The sequence below is a fragment of the Tursiops truncatus genome, chromosome 3, assembly GCF_011762595.2.
Source record: "Tursiops truncatus isolate mTurTru1 chromosome 3, mTurTru1.mat.Y, whole genome shotgun sequence".
In the NCBI taxonomy this organism is placed as follows: domain Eukaryota; kingdom Metazoa; phylum Chordata; class Mammalia; order Artiodactyla; family Delphinidae; genus Tursiops; species Tursiops truncatus.
Window position 1 is genome coordinate 156,010,075 of NC_047036.1, and position 22,784 is coordinate 156,032,858.

General features: G+C 49.6%; 1 long non-coding RNA gene across 1 annotated transcript; it reads left to right on the forward strand.

Annotated features, from left to right (window-relative positions):
- The first annotated feature begins 3,020 nt into the window (after positions 1–3,020).
- LOC141278374 (uncharacterized) lies at positions 3,021–18,276 on the forward strand. Its single transcript, XR_012331017.1, has 4 exons — positions 3,021–3,299; positions 11,908–12,022; positions 13,947–14,015; positions 17,115–18,276. It is a non-coding gene; the product is annotated as an uncharacterized lncRNA (long non-coding RNA).
- The last annotated feature ends 4,508 nt before the right edge of the window (positions 18,277–22,784 follow it).

Below are 22,784 nucleotides of genomic sequence, written 5' to 3' on the forward strand. Positions count from 1 at the left end.
AATCACCTCCACAGTGGCTCCACATACACTCCCACATACCATCACACAGACAGAGCCTGCCATCTCTTCATTCAACACAAAATACACAATAATTGCCTCTAGCAATGTACACTTACAGCCACACTCAAGCACACAATGGGGAGAAAATACTACCCCTGCTCACCCGAGAGATATAACCACCTACCGCCCCCTCTCTTCACCACCCACACCTAGCCAAACAGAGCTGCTAATTAAGAACCAGAGATACTCAAGTGCCTGGCCTCCAAGGAGGGGGCCCTGTGATGGGAAAGGGGGACACTACATGCTGAACACCTTGTGTTTTGGTAATTCCAAGGGGGCACCAGCAGCCTGGCCAGAGATGGATGGGCCAGACTGGAGCAACTGTAGTGCAGCCTCCTGCTGGAGGAGAGTCCCAGGTGGGGAAGGTCCCTGAGAAATGGGAAGGTCCCCACAACTCAGCTCCCTCTGTCCTAAAGATTCTGAAAAAAAAAAAGGTACTCTGCTGTCTCAAATTTAATGAATATTTTGAGCTCCCCGTTCAATAGATATTTATTGAGCACTTACTATGGGTCAAGAACTGGGATACAGCAGTGACCAAAATGGCATTCCCTGACCTTGTGGAGTTTCCATTTTCTGTAGAGGGAGACTATAAATATATAGGCTATTAGAAGATGACAAGTATTATAGAGAAAATAAAGCAGGAGGCAGGTGAAGCGTGGGGCAGGTGTGTGGTCATAGAAGGTATGACTGGGAAGGTAGCATTTAAGCAAAGGCTGTAGAAGGTGAGGGCCACTGAGAAACCTAGGGAAGATCATTCCAGGCAAAGAAAACAGCTCATTCAAAGGAGTAGGCTGGAGCCGGCCTGAACTGTTCAGTGACCTGCAGGAGGTCAGTGTGCTTGAAGCCAAAGGCAAAAGGGGGAAAGAGTATGGACCAGGTGGAAGAGTAATAGGGGCAGAGCTTGGTGGGCACTTGGAGGGCTCTGCAGGCCCCCGGCTTTTCCTCTGATCAAAATGAAGGGGCATGGGGTTAGGGAGACAAGCAGAGTGGGCCCTTCTCTGACATATTTGAAAAGATCCCTCTGGCAGTCCTAAGGCTTAAAACCAATACGGACCCCATCCGGGCAGGTGTCCTGCAGGTCGACGAGCCTGGGGAGAGCCTGGGGAGAAAACTGACCACTGGAGCAGCAGGCAGGAAGGTGGGAAAAATGGCCTCGGGTTCATCTCAGGCTTGGACGGACAGCACCATAGGTCACTGATTCAGGATGGGACCACCACCAGAGGCACCAGGAAGGATGCTTGTTGCACGGACACCCCGGTACCACAAACAACACCTCCACTACCACACCTCTCCAGTCTGCACAGCTCCATCACACATACCTCCACCACACACAGCTCTACTATACACAGCTCCTCCACCATCCACCCACACACACCTCCATCACTCTGCATCTCCACTACATACACCACCACACACTCCAGATAGCCACCCAGGATTGCTACTTCACCTAAAACTGGAGCCACCCCAATCACTTCTTGTCCCTTCCTTTGCTGTTTTAACCCTTGGCACTATCATCACCCAACAATGGAAGGTACATTTTACTCTTTCATTTTGTCTGTCCTTAGATTGTAAATTCCGTAGGACCCTTGATGTTTGCCTGCCTTATTCACCACCGTATACTCGGGGCCTGTACGCCACAGGTACACAGGCGTATTTGAGAGTGACAAAAATGAAGGAATGTGAATAGTGGAGTTATTGTTCAGTACAGCTGTTTACTGTATGCAGACAGGAATTACTCGAAGGCAGGGATTATTTTCTTGATCTTTTCAGTGATTTAATAAACGCTGTTATGTGCCTGCTCTTTGACCCCATGTGTCCAAATCTGGAAAGTACTTGGCATCCATCTTGCCATTTTTTCCCTCTTTCCCTCCCTTCTTTTTCCCTTCCCTCCCTTCTCATTTCCTCGCTTCCTCCCTCCTCCTGACCCTCCCTCTCTCTCTCCCCCTCTTCCCTTTCTCCTTTCCTGACTCTCTTCCTCCCTCCCTCTGGCCCTCCCTCCCTGCGCCCTTCTCCTTCACTTCCCCGTCCCTCCATCTCCCTCTCCCAGCCTTCCCCACCGTGCTGCATCCCTGTGCACAGAGCACCTCATAGGACAGAGGCACAGCCTTGCTTCCGAGCACCTCAGGGTCAGAAGCACCGCTCTACATGGGACAGATGGAATCTGAGGATCAGTGGAGCCAGGATAAACCTCACTGAGCAAGTAGATAATCTGTGCCAAATATATAAGCTGGTTCATCGGCAATGATAGTTCACTGGCAGCTTTTAATAGAAGTTCAGATTGTGGGGGGACATGCATCTTCTCATGTCAGGGCAAAGTGGGGTTCAGAAACAACAGACTGGACATGTGTGACGAGCCAAACACACAGCAAACCCAGGCAGAGAGCCAAGAAAGACAACGGGCAGGTGTTCCAGCCACCTCCTCCACAGCCCCACCCATCATGGGGAGGACAACACTGACCCCAGACGTGCAGGTGGGGTGAAAGGGTGGGAGAAATGGGTTTCCAGGAGGAAGAGAGCAGCTTGGAGACACACAGGCAAGGGCAGAGTGCAGTCTGGGCCACAGGCACCACTCAACTTGTGGACCTTCCACTGTGCTGCCTCATCCCTCAAAGGGGCACCTAAAGGCTGCTGGTCAAACCAGAACTTTTCCTCCATGTGCAGTTCTTGAGAGAAGGAAGACCAGGTTTCAAGATGGAGAGCTAAGCCATGCATGGGGCCACCCCAACCTACTCCCGGCAGAATTTGCTGGGAAATGAGCACAGGAGCTAGGTGGAGGGAGGTGGTGAGAGGTAGAAACCAAGGGTCAGCCCCACCCACCCAGCCTCAGGTGGCCTGGTCCTGCTGGGTCATTGATTGGTACTCTCTTGCACATGCTCCGGTTGCATCAGAAGGACTTCTTCCTAGATGTCTGCTGAGGGAAGGAAAACAAGCCTTAGCATTTTGTTTTGGCTAACAGCCCTGAAATCCCACCCTTTTCTCCTTGTACTCCAGCAGGGCCTGTCAGTGGAGATCTGAAAAGCAGGAGGAAGTGAGACCAGGAAGCCCAGCCACAAGGGGACAGGAACACAATGGGTACGTCCTTGCCCTGGACTCTGAACTCCGCCCACTCTCCCAGATGCTGATGGCTAGGCTCAAGCCCTGACCTTGTGCCCGTGCCCCACCTCTAAGCAGGCACTTGGGCATGAGGCCCCTCACCTCCTCTCACAGCACAGCCTTTCAGGATGAACTTGGCAGACCCTGTAAGTAACCCCTCCTCTAACCAGCCTGCCACCCCTGAAGAGGGTGTGTTCACCTACCCTTGACCTGAGGCCTGGTCTTCTTTCATCTGGACCAGCACCCTTCCCTGGGACTGGCTTCTTGGTGAGCTGGTACAAGGGCTGGGGTGGGATGGGACATCTGTGACCAAAGGAGGGATGCCTCTCCCTGCATCCTGTCATTTCACCTTCTCATAAGGGTAAGATGGTCTTGGGGTGGCCCCAAGGACAATCTGTCTCCCTTTTTCCTGGGAGCCGATGTAGGCAGAGGAGGACGTGTCTCAGGGGCAGGCTCTGCATGACTTGTGGGTGAGTCAGCCTCCATGGGGGTGAGGCGGGTGGGTCTGGAGCTGTACAAAGTCAGGGTTTGTGTGTGTGCCACCCCCTCCTCCTGGTTCCATGTTCATTCTCCCCTCTCCCTACCCTGCATGCTCCACCCTTTCAAAGGCCTCCATGCAGTTTGTGAGGTTCTGCATTACGCTTGCAGAGGAGAGTGGGGAGGTGCAAGGCCCACGTAGCCCACCCACCATGTCTGTTTCACTCTACTTGACACCTGTACCAAGAGGAGGACACAAGGGCAGGGCTCAGTGATAATCTACTGTGTGGGATGCAGACAGCATGAGCAGGCCGGGCTCCAGAGGGCTCTCACACCCCAAGCCATGGGTGTGGAGGAGGAGCTGAGCAGGTGCAAAAAGAGGAGGGCAAAGGGCAGGGGGTGAAGGCCAGGGACAGGCCCTGTAGGACTGCAGGTAGGGCACCTACCCAGGGTCTCACCCTGCCTGTCTCAACGTCTTCCTCCTTCTAGTTATCGGAGCCTCCATGACCTGCTCGTATCTCCTCCCAGCCTCCAGCAGCCCTACCCTCAGTGAGCAGGTTAATCCCCAGGGGACTATGGAACAAATCATGTTCAACCCACCCTTCGAGTGGCCCCTTCCCTGAGTTCTGTCTCATCCCAGCAGATGGCAAGTAGGAAAGGCCCTCCCAGCACAGACCCCTCAAGAACAGAGTCCCTCAGCACAGGTCCCCCAGTATGGCTCCCCCAGGATAGACCTCCCAGGATAGACTCTCCCAGTACAGATTCCTCCAGCACAGACCTCCTCCCAGAACAGGCCCCTCTCCAGGACTGACTCTCCCAGGACATATTCCCCCAGCACAGGCCTGAGGTCTTGTTAAACCCTCCCTTGACCAATGTCTTCATATTCAGGCATCCTGAAGACCCTCTTCTCTTCTGGCTCTGAGTAAATTGGAGAACAGGTCCAGGATGCTTGATGAGGCAGGGGCTGGGGGAACCCCCAAGCAGAGCTCACTCTGCAACCAAGGCACAAGTACCTGGGAAGCTGGCAGCCCTAGCCCACATAGTCAGGTCCCAGTTCTAGGAACATGGGTCCCAAGACACACCTGGGAAGCCCGGTCCCCACCATCTTGAAGGGGTGTCCACCTCTCAGGACTGGGGTTCTGTGGCAGCCCTGCCGCAGCACTGCCCACCCTTGAGAGCTAATCTGCTTGCTGGGTCTCTGGTGTGCTCCTCTGTGTGCACATCTGTTCTGTCAATGACGTACCAGGGCTTGAGTCAGATGTTGGTCACATTTTTTTCAGTCTAGACCTGCAAGAGTTCCCCCCAGGAAGAACAGCTCAGGGCATACTCAGAAGCCGGGCAGAGATGGACTCACCCTCAGCTCAGACACATGCATGCAAATATGACCAGGCCTCAGTAAGTCCCTGACTCCTTCCCATGAGCCTTGGCCTCCTCATGGGGAAACAGCAGTAGTAAGAGGACCGGCCTCCAGGTGTATGGGTGGGGAGTGAGTGAAATAACATCAGAGCTGGATTAGCAGGAGTGATGTCATACCTACACCCTGGGCCCTGGCAACACGGGGCACTCCTCGAAAAAGAATGAGGGTTCCCCAACAGTTCAATAGTGGATATTTTTTAAACATAAACCAGAATTTTGTTGTCCTCTCTTCTATTGCAGTTTGGCAATGTTTTACTGAGAATTTCGCTTGTCAGTACTTGGGGTATCTAAAGCCTTAATTGGGTCTCAGAAGCGGTGCAGGTGGGCTGTGGGACAGGGAGGTCCTCAGCAGACATCAGCCTGAATCCCCACCAGCCTCACACCTGACTGCCTGCTCCCCCTTTCCCTCTGGGCTCCAGCCCTCCCCAGGTCTCCTCATGCCCTGTGCCCCCCTGTCTTTCTCCAGAATGCTTTTTGCCACCTGACATACTATTCACAGTTTTGTTTACTTTCTCTCTCCTGCACTGTTATCTCCTTCCTCCCTTTTTTTAATTTAGAAAAAAGCAATTTTAATTTTAGCATGTGGGTACTTTTTATGATTTAGAATTTGTTTTTACATTTTTACTAGGGTATAATTTATATATAGCATAGTGCAGATATCTTAATCGATGAAGTTGTGTATATTCACACACTCGAGTGACAACTACCCAGATGACAATATAAAACATTTTCATCACCCTAGAAGTGCTCCTTTCCAGTCAATACCCTCAAGAGGTAATCCCTACTGTTACTTTTATCCCCAGCGGTTAGTTCTGCATGTTTTTAAACATCATGTAGGAAATAATATAGTATGTTTCTTTTGCTCAAATTTATGCCTGTGACATTTACCCATGTTGGTTGAGAAGTGGTATCAGTAAATAGTTTTGTTTTCTTTGCTTAATTGCTTTTTTTCTGCTGGGTAGTGTTGTATGAATATATACTTTATATATATTGTTTATCTATGTGAGTTTGAGTTTGGGGCCATTATGAACATTCCTGTCTGTGTCCTTGGTGGACATATACACTCATTTGTGGATATATACCAAGGGAGTGGAATTTCCAGATCATAGGGTGTACATATATGTAGCATTAGTAGATAGTGACACACGGTTTTCCAAAGTGACGGTACCAAGTTACACGCCCACCAACGCTGTATGAGAGTTCCAGTTGCTCCACATGCCGGCCAGTACTTCCTACTGTCAGTCTTTTAATTTCATCCATCTCTAATGGCTAATGGATGTTAAGAGGAATCTCACTGGGGTTTTCATCTACCTTTCCCTGATGATTAATGATGATGCCTGTTCATTTGCATATCCTCTAGTGGAAGTCCTGTGTGGTTTTTTCCTAAGGGATCCCAGGCACTTCAGTAGGGTGTGCGGTTAAGATGTGCTGAATGAATGAGTAATAAATGAATCAACAAATGAGTAAGATCCATCAGAATAAGAGGCTTACCCTCAGCCCTGGCTGACACTATGCCTGTCTCCAAAGATCTCCAGCACTTTGTAGATTTGTCTCCTCTGGTTACTGTGCATGAGAGGTGTGGCAGAGTGGGGGCACTTTGGGAGGTGATTAGAAAGGTCTGAAACAGGATGCCAGCATCCCTGCTGAACAGCTTGGCTAGTACATTGCTAAACACTGCCAAGCTTGAGGCCCCCTTCCATGGCTCTTGGTTTCAGAGAGCAGAGAGCAAGGTGTGCCAGGAGCGGGTGCTGACACATTTACTACCACTTTCTACCCAGTCAAATCCCACCCTTTCTCTGCAGCCTAGGCTGCACCTGGCCTTTGTGCTCCACCACATCCTGGGCAACCCCAAATCCCCACCACTCAGCAAAGGGCGGGACAGAAGAGGGTGGCAGTTCTCAGAATGAGAGGACTACAGGAACTATAGCAGACTTGAGTCCCAGAAGTGGGAGGTGTGCGTGGAAAACAAAAATACACTGGGAACCCAGAAGAGGAGGAAGTGCAGGGCTCGCAACCAGAGGTAAACCCCAGGTGGGGAAATCTAACCTGAAAATCCTGAAGCACAGCATTAGGGGGTGACCAGGAAGCCCTGGTGGGAGGATCCAAGTCTAAGCAGAGGTGAAAAGAGCAAGGGCACTGCCTGAATTCAGAGAAGTGGCATGGAATCATCCTCCGGCCTCGCTGCTGGCCGAGACGGGCACACAGCCCCACACCTCATTCCTGCATTCACTGCTAAAGCACTCTTTGAGCACCACTGCGTACCCACGCTTCACTAAGCACCCTGATACCACGTAGTTCACCCGCCAGCCGAATAGATAAAGGCATAATCATGCAAAATTAGAGCTTTAGCAGAAATGAAGGCAAAGTATACCAGAGGCTGGGCAGGGTTAAGTTAAGGGGTTGCCATAACCTGACTTGCATTTTTAGAACTGTCCTTCTGGTGGTAGCCAAGGTAGAGAAGGGGAGAGCCTGAGGCAGTGACCATTGTGAGGGATGTGGAGAGGGTGTCTTGGCCAGTTTGTGGAGGGAGCCTTAGCAAAGAAGTTGTGGGGGCTAGTGAGAGGCCCCGGGGAGGCAGAGCTGAGGGGGCTGGAAACCTGGAGGTGAAGACCCTGGAGAAGGAGGACTCAAATCTACTTCAGGGTTTCTAGCCAAGGAAACTGGAGGGGCAAGTGTTCACTCAATCCAGGTAGGGAGAGGCAAGGAGAAGCAGGTCTGGTGGCAGGTGGAGAAGAGGAGAGCACTGGATTCTGCCTGCTTATCCCCCGCTTCAGTCTCCCCTCTCCAGCACCTCCCCCAGGCCCTAGAGCTGATGCAATTAAAAGGGTGGGAGCTGGGAAGTTCAAGGCAGGAGAGAATACAGCTCCTAACTCTGCCCACATCTCTCAGACAGACCTGAGCCCCAGCAGGACCAGCCTGGGGGCAGTAAGCTCTCTCCTGGGGGCCCGAGAACCATGCTGAGAGTCTGTGAGTACCCACAGCTATCCTGCCAGGCCAGGGCTCTAAGCTGGGCCTCCCCTACTGCCCTGCCCCTGGGCCTAGGGCGACTCTACTTTCCAAACCAATAATGGAAACATATCATCTGACACGTGTATTTTGGAGGGGACAAAGGGAAAAAATTTCTTAAAGACCTAGGATGGGTGGTTTCCATATCTACACTGTCGACTAAAAAAATAGTCACAACCTCAAAGTTGAGAGTTATGTTTTATTTGGCGGGAATTTTTAGGACTTCAAGTCCATGAGGCAGCATCTCAAGTAACCCTGAGAGAACTGCTCCAAGAAGGTGAGGGAGAGAGCCAGGGTATATAGAAGTCTTGCAGTGAAATGGCAGGTAGTCTGACCATCAAAAGATTATTGTTAATTAAAGAAAACCAGATATCCCAAGATAAGGAATTTAGGGCTTTTCTGTGTATGGGAAAATGCAAGAGTCTGGGCTCACTGAAATCATTCCTTTGATATGTGCCTCAGCTATCTGGGGCCAGTATCCTGTGTTTTCACATCCCGAGTTTCCTCAGGGCTCACCGGAGGGAGTGCCTGTAGTCTGATGGCTGCTAGAAGGCAGGTATGCTTTCCTTCCTGAGTTTCCTCAGGGCTCACCAGCTCCTGTTGGAGGACTGCATTCACTGATGACTGTGACATCCTTTGTTTACTGATAGGGCTGGCAATATTCTGTTTATCAACACCTCACTTACATTTATTCATTTATACAGCAAGTAGTCACAGTGGAGCTATAGCTGTGCCAGGTGTGGGGCCTCACTGGAGTGGACAAGGCAGACCTGGTCTCTGGCTCTCAGGGCAGGCATCCGGGCTGCTCAGTGGTGTCTCCACCCCAGCGATAAGATGCAGCAGCTCTTTAAGGCCGTGGTTGATTAGTTCAGGAGGGTAAAGAGTGGATTGAGGGCTGTGGGTCTGGTGTCAACTTACCTTGGCAAATAATGAATACCTCTGTGGCACCAGGGCCAACACAGATTCCCTGGTCTGGTTTCTGCTGGGTGAAATCAAGAGCTCAGCTGGATAATTTGGGCAGCTCCTTTAGCTCAAAGATGTGTTGTTCTGTTCTCCTCTTTAGCTGGGGAGGAGCCCTCTGCCCAAAGGGACTGACTTTCCAGGGCCAAGCAGCGGATGGGAAAGTGTAACTCCACGCAAATTTCCTCCACTCAAAGAACTTGTGTTTCCTGGAAGGCCCAGCTGTGCATCTTCTTGTTTCTTAATGGCTGAGCAAGATGCTGTAATTGCTTACAATATTAAACACTGCTTTCCAGCAATACAGCTCTGTGGTTAAAATATAAATATCACAAGCGGTAAGGAGACAAAGAGACAAAACTCACGACTTCAGGATGGGTCAGATTCCATTTCTCACCTCAAGGAAGGGAGAAGGGATAAGCCCCAGTCTTGTTCCTTGAAGAAAAGGTGGATGGCTGAGGGTGGAGGAAGGCTGAATTCTGAAATGTATGTGCGTAAAAGAAATTATAAAGTGAAAGTAATTATAAGTAAAAGAAATTATAAAGTCAGGCACATGGGTTCTCAGAGGGAGACTGAAGAAGCAAAGGAGGCCCTCAAGAGAGTGGGAGAGGCAGGGCAAATAGAGTCAACCTTTAGACTGGTAGACTAAAGGACAGACAGTCTGGGCTGAGCACTGTCCCCAAGCTTGAAATCTGTAATGAAATGCAGAGGGCAGAGGGAGGCATTGTAGGAAGCCCCAGAGGGTTTGCCCATGCACCCTTTCTTTCCTCTGTCCACCCATCTGTTCATTTATGTGTCTACCCATTTTTTCATCCATTTGTCTGTCCATCTGACCATCCGTCCACTCCTGCATTCCACGAATATGTCAAGTGCCCACTATGAGCCAGGCTATATGCAAAAGGGATTGATTTCTGGTCCAAAATGGAGAAGATAGGAGATTGGGCAACTGCCTCACATCTTACTCTGTGCAGGAATAGAAGGAATCGCAGAAAACTGTTGATGGTGATAAATGGAACCGGGTGGGAAAGCGAGGCAGTGGGGGTACAAACGATTTGTCCCTCTATGTTTTCTTTTTCTGTAATGTCACTATACCATCACAAATGAAGGGGGAAAGGTGGCCCGAATTAAACATAAATCCTGAGATTGGAATCAAGGATACATTCACACATTGCTCGCGTGGATCCTTATATAAAAAAATGAATGCACATTTTAAAGGTATATGGTGGTGAGTCTGACCTGACAGCCAGAACCAGACCCTCACTTCTCCCTACCCTCGGGAAAGACACAGAGGGAAACTCGGTTACAAACTGTATCAGTCTGCTCAGGCCACAACAACAAAATACTACAGATTGGGTGGCAGAAGCAACAGAAATTTTTCACAGTTCTGGAGGCTGGAAGTCCAAGATCAAGGTGTCAGCAGAGTTGGTTCCCCCTGAGGCCTTTCTCCTTGCCTTGTACATCACTGCCTTCTCCCTGTGTCTTCACATGGCCTTTGCTCTGTGCCCACATCCCTGGTGTCTCTCTGTGTGTCAAAATTTCCTCTTCTTATGAGGACACTAGTCACACTGCATAGGGCCCACCTTAACAGTCTCATTTTAACTTAATCACCTCATTAAAGGCCCTGTCTCCAAATACAGTCACATTCTGAGGTACTAGGGGTTAAGATTTCAACACATGACTTGGTGGGGAGGTACAATTCAGCCCAGAACACAGATAATAATTTCAACAAGGACAACAATAAGAAAATGACAGTCACAAAACACACACCTTTCATAGGCTCCTAGAGGGAATGTATGAGCCAGAATAAATGGAACCCTGTCCAAGGCAGGTGTGGAAATGCAGGCTCACAATTGGGCAAAGTCTTTAACTTCAGTGAGCCTTGGCCACCTCTGGGAAACGACCTCACGATGTCTCTCTGGGGCTTGGGAAGCTGGTACACTGCCACGCACATCTCAGAAACTGTTAACATTATTAAATGATGCCTTTATACTCTCTATCCTCACCCTATCCTTCCATAGCCAGTGAGTTAGGTCTTTTCACTGCAACAAATATTCTATCAACTCCAAGGGGGAAATGGGGCACCCAATGTGGTGGAAAGGTCCACCTCACCTGTCCCTCATTGGACTGAGGGCTTGGTCTCATGGATGGAAGTCCAGATGGCCAAGGGCAGGCACCTTGGGCAAGGCTCCATCCTGCATCATTCCTTGAGAGTGGGCGGCAAGGCGGCAGTGCTGACCATCTGGGGCGCTGGGGGCAGCTTGGCAGTCCTGGTGACTAAGACACCCCTTAGTAGGGAGGGAAGGGAATGGGAGTGCCGGGATGCTGCATCACAGGTCTAGCGATATAACCACTCCTCAAAGCAAGTGTTAAGACCAGCAGGACTTCTGGGTCCTCAGTCATTTGCTTGACATCTACACAGCCATGTGCGCAGGCTGACTGGCTCTCACCCTCCTGTCTGTGCTGAGCCTGGGTACCCAGGCCTTCAACTGCTGGCTTGTCAAGTGCTTTGAGGACCCCCAGTATGAAGAGATGCTGTGGCTGGCCCAAGACAGGCTGGGGCAGACAGCAGAAAGGAAACAGATAGTGGTGATTGGGCGGGCATGGCAAGGCTCACCGCTGCCAAGACCCTGCAGGACGCTGGCCACCAGGTACATGATAGGGTGTGGGAGGGTCCTGCATGGGGAACCTGGGAGAGAGGGAAGTGGACAGCCTCAGAGAGCTGGGGCAGGGGACTGGGTCTAGGGCTCTAGGTGGGGGTAGAAGGGCTAGGAGAACAGGGTGGTTTGACTGTATAACAAAGGGAAACCTGGGGAAGAGGCAGGAGGGCTGTGGGAGCTAGGTCTGCTAAGAGGGGATGTGTCCAGCCTCACTGAGGTCAGGAAAGTGCTGTCTTTCTAGGTGACTGTCCTGGAGGCCTCAGGGCGTGTGTGGGTGGCAGAATAGAGACCCACAGAACGCCTGGAGCACAATGGTATGTGGAGCTGGGAGCCATGAGGATTCCCGCCAACCACAGGTACGGTCGGGGAAAGTGGGAGTGGGTAGGGAAGGCTGGGGTGTGGGCAGTTGTCTCATTTGTACTCTCGGGATTTTAGTTTACGGAGGTGATGAGTAGCCATGGAGAGGTTAATGCCACTGTAAGAATTTATTACTTACATTTCCAGAGAGAAGGAGACAAACCACACCACACAGGGCCCTGGGGATACATTGGAATGGTCAGGAGGCAGAAGACAGGAGCAAAGAAAAGGCACAGACCATGGCCTTTATTGGAGTTTCTGAGGGAAAGGCAACGTGGGACGGAGTAAACAGCTTAGGTTTGGCTGGTTTGAATAATTACAGTGGGCCCTGGGCTGTAAGAGTGGTCTCTAGTTGCCTGGTACCTGGCCCTGGGTGAGTTAGGGCAGGGGAGATATTTACTTGGTGTGTGGGTGGGAACATGGCCTTGGGTCAGCCAGTCTGCTCACTGAAAGGAGAGCTCTAGGCAAGCTGACATGCAGGAGAGATGTGGTTCGGCCCTGTGATTCATGAGTATCAAATAGACAGAACCTAAGAAGACACAAAACACACAGTTAGAGCACACGATTAGAACAGCAGTCAACACTAAGGCCAAGACAAATGCAATGAGTGGCCGTCTTCTCCTGGAAGTCAGCAGGCCTGGGTCTGCCCCAACTCACAGCCTCAATGTTTTAATGTATATACTGTGCATAATGGCACCTGCCCTGCCTGCTTAGAAGCCAATGTGGAGGGTCCCCAAAGATAATTAGGATGGGAGAGCACCTTGAAAAGTCAAAAGTGGCCTGCTAGGTTTGCTAACAATGGGAATAATGAGTGTCCATCGAGGAGGGTGTGGCGTCTGGTGGGAGCCCTGGGACCAGAAACTAGCATCAGGTGACCTCATGGAGGGTCATCCTGAAGGGGGGCCCTGCTCCATGGAGAATGCAGGGTGGTGGAGGATGCTTCCTGGAGGCTTGGGAAGGATGCACATGGCCTCCAGGGAAGATAAGCCCAGAGGACCCTGACACTGCTCTTCATGCAACCTCCTGGACCTTGAGGCCAGAGGTCTCAGACAAAACGAGAGAGATCGTGGCCAGAACGGAGGACAAGCCTGGTGTGATGTGGCCACAAGAATGGTGGCCCTGTTCCCTCGTGGCCCTGCCGCCATTAGTGTAGTGACAAGGGGATCTGTAGTTCTGTCTTTGGATAGAGGCCAGTAGCCCCAATAAATCTGTGGGGAGCAAAGAGCAGAGCCCCTGGAGCAGGGACGGCTGGCAGCTTCCTTGTCCCTGCTGAGCTGTCTCTGATTCGCACCACAGGCTCTCTCATGAGCTCATCAGGAAGTTTGGGCTAAAGCTCAGTAAGTTCCGCACCTCCAACAACCAGAGCTGGGTGCTGGTCAACAGGGTGCACAGCGCGTGCAGGAGGTACAGGCCTACCCGCGTCCGCTGGGCTATCAGGTCAGAGCAAATGAGGAGTGGAAGACGGCAGAACAGCTCTTCCTAGAATCACTGCCGGGGAGTATGAACATACCAAACTCTCGGACCCCACCCAGCCTCACTCTGCCACGGTGGCGCCAGGTTTCCCGCTTTGTCCGTACTATTCACAGTGGCCTCGTAGGCCTACAGAAATGTGTCCAACACCAACAAGGAGGTAGACTTCCCACCTCTGTAACTCCCAGGTTGGTGGGGGAGCTCTGGCCCCTAACTTTACAGCCCCGTAATCTGTCCAATAGTTAAGTGTCCACCTTCGGGACATTCAGACTAGTTGTGGGACAAAGTCCTTGAACCCAGGAGAGAACATATATAAACCAACCTTTGACGTACACACAAGTAGAAGCATGAGTGAGGGAGTGGGAACATCGGGGGCTGGACCAGGCTGAGGTGAGTGCCCGTGTGGGGTGGGGTTTGGTTCTCACTGAATGCCTCTCCTTCCTCCATGCCCAGGTGGTGGAGGAGCTGAAAAGCAGTAGCTGCAGCCAGGTGCTGGAGAAGTACGACTCCTTCTCCACCAAGGTCAGTCCTGGGACCCACTTCCTGCTGCCCACAGCCCACCCTGTCACAATCTATGGAAACCACGGCAGGACCACCCACCCTCTTTCCAGCTTGTAGCAGGAGGAACATGTTAACCCTTGACCCACGCTCCCCAGCAGGCAGCCAGAGGGAGCCTGTACACAGACCCTGCCCCTGGGCATAGTCCCGCCTGTGGCTCAGGGCTGCCCAAGATGGAGAGGGGGTCTTTCCTCACCCACCTACTCCAACCTCTTGCTGTTTCGTACTCAGCCAAGCACACCCTCAAGGCCTTGGCATTGGCCGTTCCCTCTGCCTGGAATGCTCTTCCTGCAGATATCACATGGCTTGCCCCTCAACCTTCTTCAGGTCATGGCTCAAGTGTCCACTTTGAACTGAGGTTCCTCCCATCTGGCACCCTCCCATCTTCCTTTCTCTGCAATATTTTCCACCCTAATGCTTATCACACTGTAGTGAATATTTTACTTGTTTAATTTGTTTATGGTCTGCTTCCCCTGCTAGAATGTAAGCTCCTGGAGGACAATGGTCGTGGGAGGGAGGGGAAGGAAGAGGGGAAGGGAAACGGGGGGGGAGGGAAGGAAAAAGGGAGGAGAGGTACAGGGCTTGGAGAATAAGTCAAGCTAGAGAAGATTCTCAGTTGCCCACCCCTACCCCCCACCTTCCACACATCCCATGCACAGAGGTAGGGAACCTACCACCCTCTCTGGGTTCTGGTTGTCTTCACTGCAGATCTTGAAGCGTGTCTCCGGGAACTTTGTGATGTTGTTTTTCCTGGGATGGTGGGGCCCTGCCGCCTTGTCTCTGGTTTAAACATGCATGTTTTTTGTTTGTTTGTTTTTGCGGTACGCGGGCCTCTCACTGTTGTGGACTCTCTTGTTGCGGAGCACAGGCTCTGGACGCGCAGGCTCAGCAGCCATGGCTCACGGGCCTAGCCGCTCCACGGCATGCGGGATCTTCCCTGACCGGGGCACGAACCCGTGTCCCCTGCATCTGCAGGCGGACTCTCAATCACTGCGCCACCAGGGAAGCCCTAAACATGCATGTTTGATAGAGGTTTTTGCCCAGGTTAAGGCGAGACCAGCCATGCCCTGTCATCCTGGCAGTCCCTGTCAGGACTGCCCCCCCGAGTGCCCAGCCTCCAGGGCTGCTGCACTGGTGACAAGGGTACCAGATCATCCCTGGACACCCCTCAGCCCTCGGCAAGCTGAACAGTTGGTCACCCTAACAGGTGAAGCCCTCCTGGCCAGTTCTGTTGTGTGAACTCTGGCCTTGCTTGGGAGAAAGGAGCAGGGATGAAGCATAGGGCACAATCCTCAATGGGCACTTCCACAGGGAGAACTTCAGGGTCGCTGCTGGTGGGCTAGCCAGGACCACAGTGTGATGGTGGGGGATGAGGGCAGGGTGAGAAAAATTACTCAGTACCTAGATTCCTCCAGATCAGTGTAAGCAGCCCAACATACTTGCAGTTGACAGGAAGACTGGGCCTCAGTTCCCCCACCTGTAAAACAGGGATAATAAGCTACTTCTTAGGATTATGTGAGGCTCGTACAAGTGAAGGGCTCATCAGAGGGTGTGTATGTGGGAAGTAGCACTGAAAGTTAGCTGTTTTCCTGTTATTAGGACAAAGGAGAGCATTTTGAGACTGTCAGAGCCTAGTACAAGTAGACCCATGGCAGCCCCAAGGGGCCCGGCTGAATGGTCTGGCCTTTCCACTCTGTCCAATTCTGTTTCTGCCTGTCCCTGGATGCAAAGCAAGGGTTCTCATGTTGGCTTCCAGACGATCTGACTCCCCTGCCTTCTCTCCTTGCACGTGGTCGGCTGGTTGCAGGGATACCTGATTAAGGCGGGGAACCTGAGCCGGGGGGCCGTGCAGATGACTGGGGACCTGCCGAATGCAGATGTTGGCTACTATGAGGCCTTCTTGGAGACCCTGCATGCCATCATCTCCCTCTTCCAGGAGCCCCAGTGGGAAATGGGGTGGAGAAATGGGAAAATGGGCATGGGTTAGCCAACTACTAACCAGGACAGCAGTCGAAAGAAAGTTCAGATAAATCTGGTGGAAAATCCCAAAAGAAATGGGGAAGAGGGGAAAGCAGGGGTTTCCAAACTCCAATGAGCCTCAGAATCAGTAGGGGTCTTGTTAAACACAGAAGGTTGAGCCCCACTCTGAGTCTCTGATTCAGTAGATCTGGGCTAGGACCAGAGAACATGCATTTCTGACATGTTTCAAGGTCTGCTGCTGCTTTCTGTCTTTCTGTCTAGGATCCCCACTTTAAGAACCTCTGGCTAAGCGGCAGTCACATCAGGAAGCTACAGATCTACTTTGCCCTGGGCCTCACCTGCTCTCTGGTTACAGACAAGGGGTCTCACTGTCTTTCATCCCAGGAAGATGTATCAGGGGTGCTAACTCCAGACCCCAACCACCAAACCCCTGGTGGCTGTCAGGATGGTCTGGGGCCACAAAGATAAAATAGACCAGAATTCACTCTCCCTCAGGGTTCTGTGACCCAATTCCTGCAAAAAAAGGCTACAGCTATTCGCGAGAGGTCAACAGACCCTGCAAGCATTCAGTGGCCAAGGGGACTGGCTCAGTTATTTGAGCATCCGGTCTTCTTTTCCCAATAGCATCTTCTCCCTTCCTCCCAGAATTTTTTTCAGGGTAAATCCATTTATATTCAGGCCAGGGACTGTCCTAAAGGGAAAATGGAAGGAAGAGGAGGGTCTTAAGGCAGGTCGAGTGGGGTGACCACTTGAGGAGGCGGGGGGTGGGGTGTGTGTGTGACTGCGAGCCAGGCATGATCCATGTTTCAAGCCTGAGGCTCTGGCAAGGGGCTGTACCTGCCCAGAGGGAATGCATTTTTCTGATTTGTCAGCCCCAAAATGGCACCTATCTCTAGTTCCCCGGAGCTAAGAGCCACCCTACCCGGCATGCCCTCCTTTTGCCAATGGCTTACCTCCCTAGCACACAGGCTAGAGCAGGTCCATGAGAGGGCTCAGCCTCTGTACAGTCCAAATGGCCCATCCTCTGCCTGGCCTTGTCCATCAACCTGCCTCCCTGTCTCTCCCTTGCCTGCTCACTCTCAGGTTTGATGAAATCGCTGGGGGCTTTGACCAGCTCCCCCAGGCCCTGCATGCTGCCCTCTTGCCCGGGACGGTCCAGCTCCACTCGCCAGCAGAGGAGGTTGAGTCGTACGGAGACCACATCCACATCACCTACCGAATGCCTGACCCTCTGCAGACCAGGTCACGTCTGACCGCCGATTACCTGATTTTAGCCACCACAGCCAAGGCTGCCTGACTCCTCTGTTTCAGGCCACCTCTCTCCCATGGCAACTAGGACGCACTGCAATCTGTCCACTACAGCAGTGCCACCAAAGTGATCCTGACCTGCACGCAGCATTTCTGGGAGCACAAAGGCATCTTAGGGGGAAAGTCCAGCACCGATCAGCCTTCTCTTCATCTTCTATGCCAACCACATCTTCCCCAACGGCACAGGGGTCATCCTGGCCTCCTATACCCTGGACGATGACTCCTCTTTCTTCGCTGTCATGGACGTGCCCGGGCAATTGATATTGTCCTGGACGACCTGGCAGTAGTCCATGATCTCCCCAAGGAGGAGGTGTGGGCCCTGTGCCCCTATTCCACGGTCAAGCATTGGAGCCAGGACCCCTACTCCATGGGCGGCTTTGCCTCCTTCACTCCCCACCAATATGTGAACTATGCCCAGGAACTCTGCAAGCCAGAAGGACACGTCCACTTTTCTGGGGAGCACACAACCCTGCCCCACCAGCTGGATTGACACAGCAATCAAATCAGGGCTCAGGGCAGCACAGAACATCCAAGAGGCTGTGGGCACGGCTTTGACCAAGGACCCCAGAGACCCAAAAGAACCCCACTCCAACATGGGGCTATAGCTACACCTGAAACACAATACTGTAAATCAACGATGCTTCAATTAAAAAAAAAATGGAGCTATCGCCAACTTTACGACACCAGGAATTGGAGTAACTCTGGTCACCATGGTCCACCAGGAAAAGTCTCAAAATCCACTCTCTCACTTTATCTCCACCTTTTTCCAAAGACGCCAACCAAGAGGTGCCACGTAAGGCCAAGGAACAGAGTCCATCTAATATTTGGCCACCCATGACCTTGGATTTATTGGCAATGTCTCAACGACAACAACGTGTGATATAGTGATTAAAACAGTAAAACATTCATTAAGTTTAAGGCTATCACTAAGTGTTTTACCTACATTCTGGGTGGCATCTAAATAATTATAGCATTGAGTGCTGAGAGTTAGGGAGGGCTTTGATTTCCAAGGACCTTGTCTGGGGTCCTTGACTCCTCTGTTATTCCTTTAATCTGAGTCTAGTCCTACCTCCCCTTCCCATGTCTACTCCTCCATCTCCCGTGACTGTGAATTTTAAGAGAAGTTGGGAACTTAGATGGAGGCAACCTTGTGGCCAGCAACATGCTCAATGCTTTTCCACGTTATTAAAGCAACCCCCAGTGTACATATTCTAATATTACTCCATTTTATAGATGAGGAAAACTGATTTTCCAAGAGGTTAAATAATTTGCCTGCGGTCACAAATGCTGGTCCAGAGGGATCAAAACCTAAGTCATCTAACCCCAAATCTTCTTGCTCCTACACTCAGTGGCTCTGTCTTATTCTTTTTTTGTATTCCTGAAACAACAATTCACATTGTTGACATTCAGCAATGAATATGTTGAATGCTCGAGTGATAGAAGTTCTCAGAATGCACAGCATCAAAACTGCATGGTCTGTCCTCCATCCTTTTCCTATCCCCCCTGGATCTTCTTTGCCTGGCAGCGCTGAGGGGTGAGGAGGCGTCAGATGGAGTCAATACTGATGAGAACTTTCAGGCAGACAGATGCATGAGGTCTAAAGAGGCCCATCATTTGGCAGTGACCTGGCCTGAATTATGTCCCTAAAGGACCTCTTGGAGGTATGAGTAATCACCCAGAGGGTCACAAGAAGGGGCCAGGTGACTATGAGGTTAAAGGACAGTTCATCACCAAAGGCAAAAAGTTACCTTCAGAACCAGCTGAGAAAGTGTCATTCTCTTTAGAGTCTGAGGCTAGGACAGAACAACAAAGTAACCAAGAACCCTCCTCCAGCTGGGAGGGTCTGGGATCTTATCCTGCTTGTAAGCTAACAAGTTAGCTTGCCACAGTTTCATGGATGCTGGCAGAAGACTCATGGGTCAGAGGCAAAGGATTTTATTACTCATGCACAGCAAGTAGCACGAGCACCCCAAGCCACCAAGTCCCAATGGGGGCAATGCAGAGGTACCCAGGTAGACACCAAGCATTTAGTGGCGTTGCATTGCAGCTGAGGAACACTGAACTCAGAAAATTGACCAGTTGTGTAGAAAGCAGTAAGCGTTTGTGGGGGGTGAGTAGGAGCTGGGGGAGGAGGCATTATCTCATCCCTCAACGTTGCTCACTAAAACACAGCTCTGAGAAACAGCCCGAGCAAAGAGCAGTCAGGGTCTTGCATTTTAAGCATATCCAACAGGAATGTGCAGAGACACTCAGGCCTCATTGGTGATTGACTTTCCCAACATTGACGGACCCATACCTCAACCACTTCCCTACATAGTGTGGCTTCTATCTCCTTCCTCGTGTTCACCTCCATAGGGGCTGGCACCCCCAGTCTCACTGAGTCCCCAGTCTATCTCACTGTACACATGAAGTTCACATGGAGTTCACACTGTACACATGAAGTTCACAACCACTCTGACAGTGGCTCTGAAATCTGGTGAATCAGACCCAAATCCTGCCTTTGGTGAACTTGGAGACAAGCTTAGGGACTGTCTTATTCCATAAGGGCTGCTATAACAAAAATATAATAAACTGAGTGGCTTATAAACAACAGACATTTATTTCTTATAATCTTGGAGTCTAGAAAATCCAAGATTAAGGTGCCAGCAGATTCAGCAGATTTGGGCCTGCCTACCAGGAGCCCAGTTTCTTGCTGTGTCCTCACACAGTGGCAGGAGCAAGGGAGTTCTCTGGGGTCTCTTTTATAAGGGCACTAATGACATTCATGAGGGCTCAACCCTCATGAACTAATCACCTCCCAAATCGCCACCTCTGACTACCATCATATTGGGGATTAGGTTTCAACATAAGAATTTGGGGGGGCAACAAAAACGTTCAGTCCATAGCAGGGACTATGACACATGTTCAAATAAGTGTGACAAGTGACAGATGATGGTGTTTGTCAGAAATAAAATAGGAAAAACCTTGGGATGCCAGAGGTGGGCTTCTTCCTGGATTATATCTGCTGAAGGCTGATGTCATCCATTATGTAGGGAGCATGTAACAATCAAGATACAGAGCTGTTTCATCAACACAAAGATCTCCCTCTTGCTATGCCTCTGTAGTCACCTCCACCCCACTCCCTACCCCCCAATAAACACAATCCCTAGCAACAACTAATCTGTTTTGTCACTATAATTTTATCATTTATAGAATCTTATATAAATAGAATCATGCAGTATGTGACCTTTTGAGATTGACTTTTTCACTCTACGTAATTCCCTGAGGTATATCCAAGTTGTATCCTGCATCGATAGTTTATTTGTTGTTAGTGCTGAGTAGCATTCTGTGGTATGGTGGTACCACCATTTGTTTAACCATTCACTTATTGAAGGGCATTTCAGTTGTTCCCTGTTTCCCTGTCTTTTGGCTGTTACAATAAGGGTGCCAAGAACATTTGTGTACAGGTTTTTCTGTGAATATCAGCTTTCACTGCTCTGGGATAAAGGCCTAAGTATGTAATTGTTGGGTCATATGGTAAGTTCATGCTTAGTTTTGTAAAATATTGCCAGACTCTTTCCTAAATGGCTATACCATTTACATTCCCACTAACAATGAATAAGTGACCTACTTTCTCTTCATCCTCGCTAGCACTTGGTGTTATCAGTGCTTTTTATTTTAGCTATTCTGAAAAGTTTGTGGTGATATCTCATTGTGATTTTAATTTGCACTTCAATAACGTTGAACATAAATGTCTTGTCATGTCATTGGCTCATTTTCTAATTGGATTGTTTGCTTTTTTACCATTGAGTTTTGAGAGTTCTCTATTATATCCTAGATATAAGCCCTTTGTCAGATATGTCGTTTGCAAATTTTTTTTCCTGTTTGTTGCTTGTCTTTACATCCTCTTAACAAGGTCTTTTGCAGAATAAGTTTTTCATTTTGATGAGGTCCAATTTAATATTTTCTTTTGTGGATCATGTTTTTATTGTCATTTCTAAGAACTCTTCACTAAGCCCTACGTCCTAAACGTTTTCTCCTGTTTTCTTATAAGGTTTTTATAGTTTTATGTGTTACATATAAATCTATGACTCATTTTGAGTTGATTTTTGTGTAAGGTGTGAGCAATTTTTCAAATAAGTTGTATTATTCTTCTACTAATAAGTTTTATATACTCATGGTAGAAAAATCAGCAAATGCATGACATTACAGCAAAGAAAATTTAAATTTTTCATAATCCTACCATGTACAGAAAATCAGTTACATTTAGATGTATGTCTTCCCAGCTTTTAAAAAATCCTTTGTTTTTTATTTCTAGATTCCTTCCAATTCCTTTTGAAGATGAGGGAAGATTTCAAAATGAAACTTAAAGGTTAGATGGATTTTCATTCTCTTTCGTCTTCATCCTTTGATTGGCCAGTTTTATAGATGAGAAAACTAAAGCTTAGAGAGGATAGACATCCTGCCTTCTGAAAAGTCCAGTCAGAACTTGAACTCAGCTCAACCTGACCACCAGCCATCATTCACCATGCTATACTCCACACAAGGCTAGATTACAAAAAAAGCCAACTGCTAGCACACAGAAAAGCAGAGGCAAAATTATTTGTCCAAGACCTGGGGTCGTTTGGCAAGCCCGCTTGTAACTAATGTGGAGGTAGAATATATCCTAACAGCTCTGGCCTGAAGGGCTAAAAAAGGTACCCAGGGAGAAATGAATACTTTGAAAAACAACAAATTAAGCATAGAGGGTCAAAATACTATACAACTATTAAGATAGAACTTAAGTGTGACCAGTGTTTTTATTATTAAAATAGATTATTTTCCGCAGGTGTCACAATAGAAAAATGGGCAGTGAAAATTTCTAGAATAAAAACGTTTAAAAAGCAGCTATAAAAGATATTTTGGGAACAATTAGGGGAAATTTGCACGTGCACTGGTATCTGATGATGACAAGTTAACGTTAATTTTCTCAGGTGTGACATGGAGTAGTGTAATACTGTCTGCAACTTTCAAATGGGTGGGAGGCTGGGGAAGCTCTATCTGTCTAGAGAGAAAGAGAAAATATGGCAAAATATTAACCTATGTCGTATGTAGGTAGAAAGAACACCGGTGTTCGTTGGGTCATTGTTTTAATTATTTCAATTTACTTTCAAAATAAAAAGGTAGATGTTGGGGGGAGAGAATCTCCTGACTTCTTTTCATAGCAAAACTTGTCTGAGCCATTGTGAGGAGCTAAGACCTTCCTGAGTCCCCCTCTAGGTGACATCTGCCATTCTAATGGTGGTTTGGGCATTCGGGGAGATTTTTTTTAACCCTGGGCATTGGAAGACTGGCACTTGTGGCAGCACCAGGGTTTTCTTTTGGGATCATTTAGTGCTGTCCACAATGTTCTTCCCTTCCTAATTAAGGTATCGTAGGTATAGGACAATGATTCACACACAGCTAGCACCCGTTAACCAGAGTAAC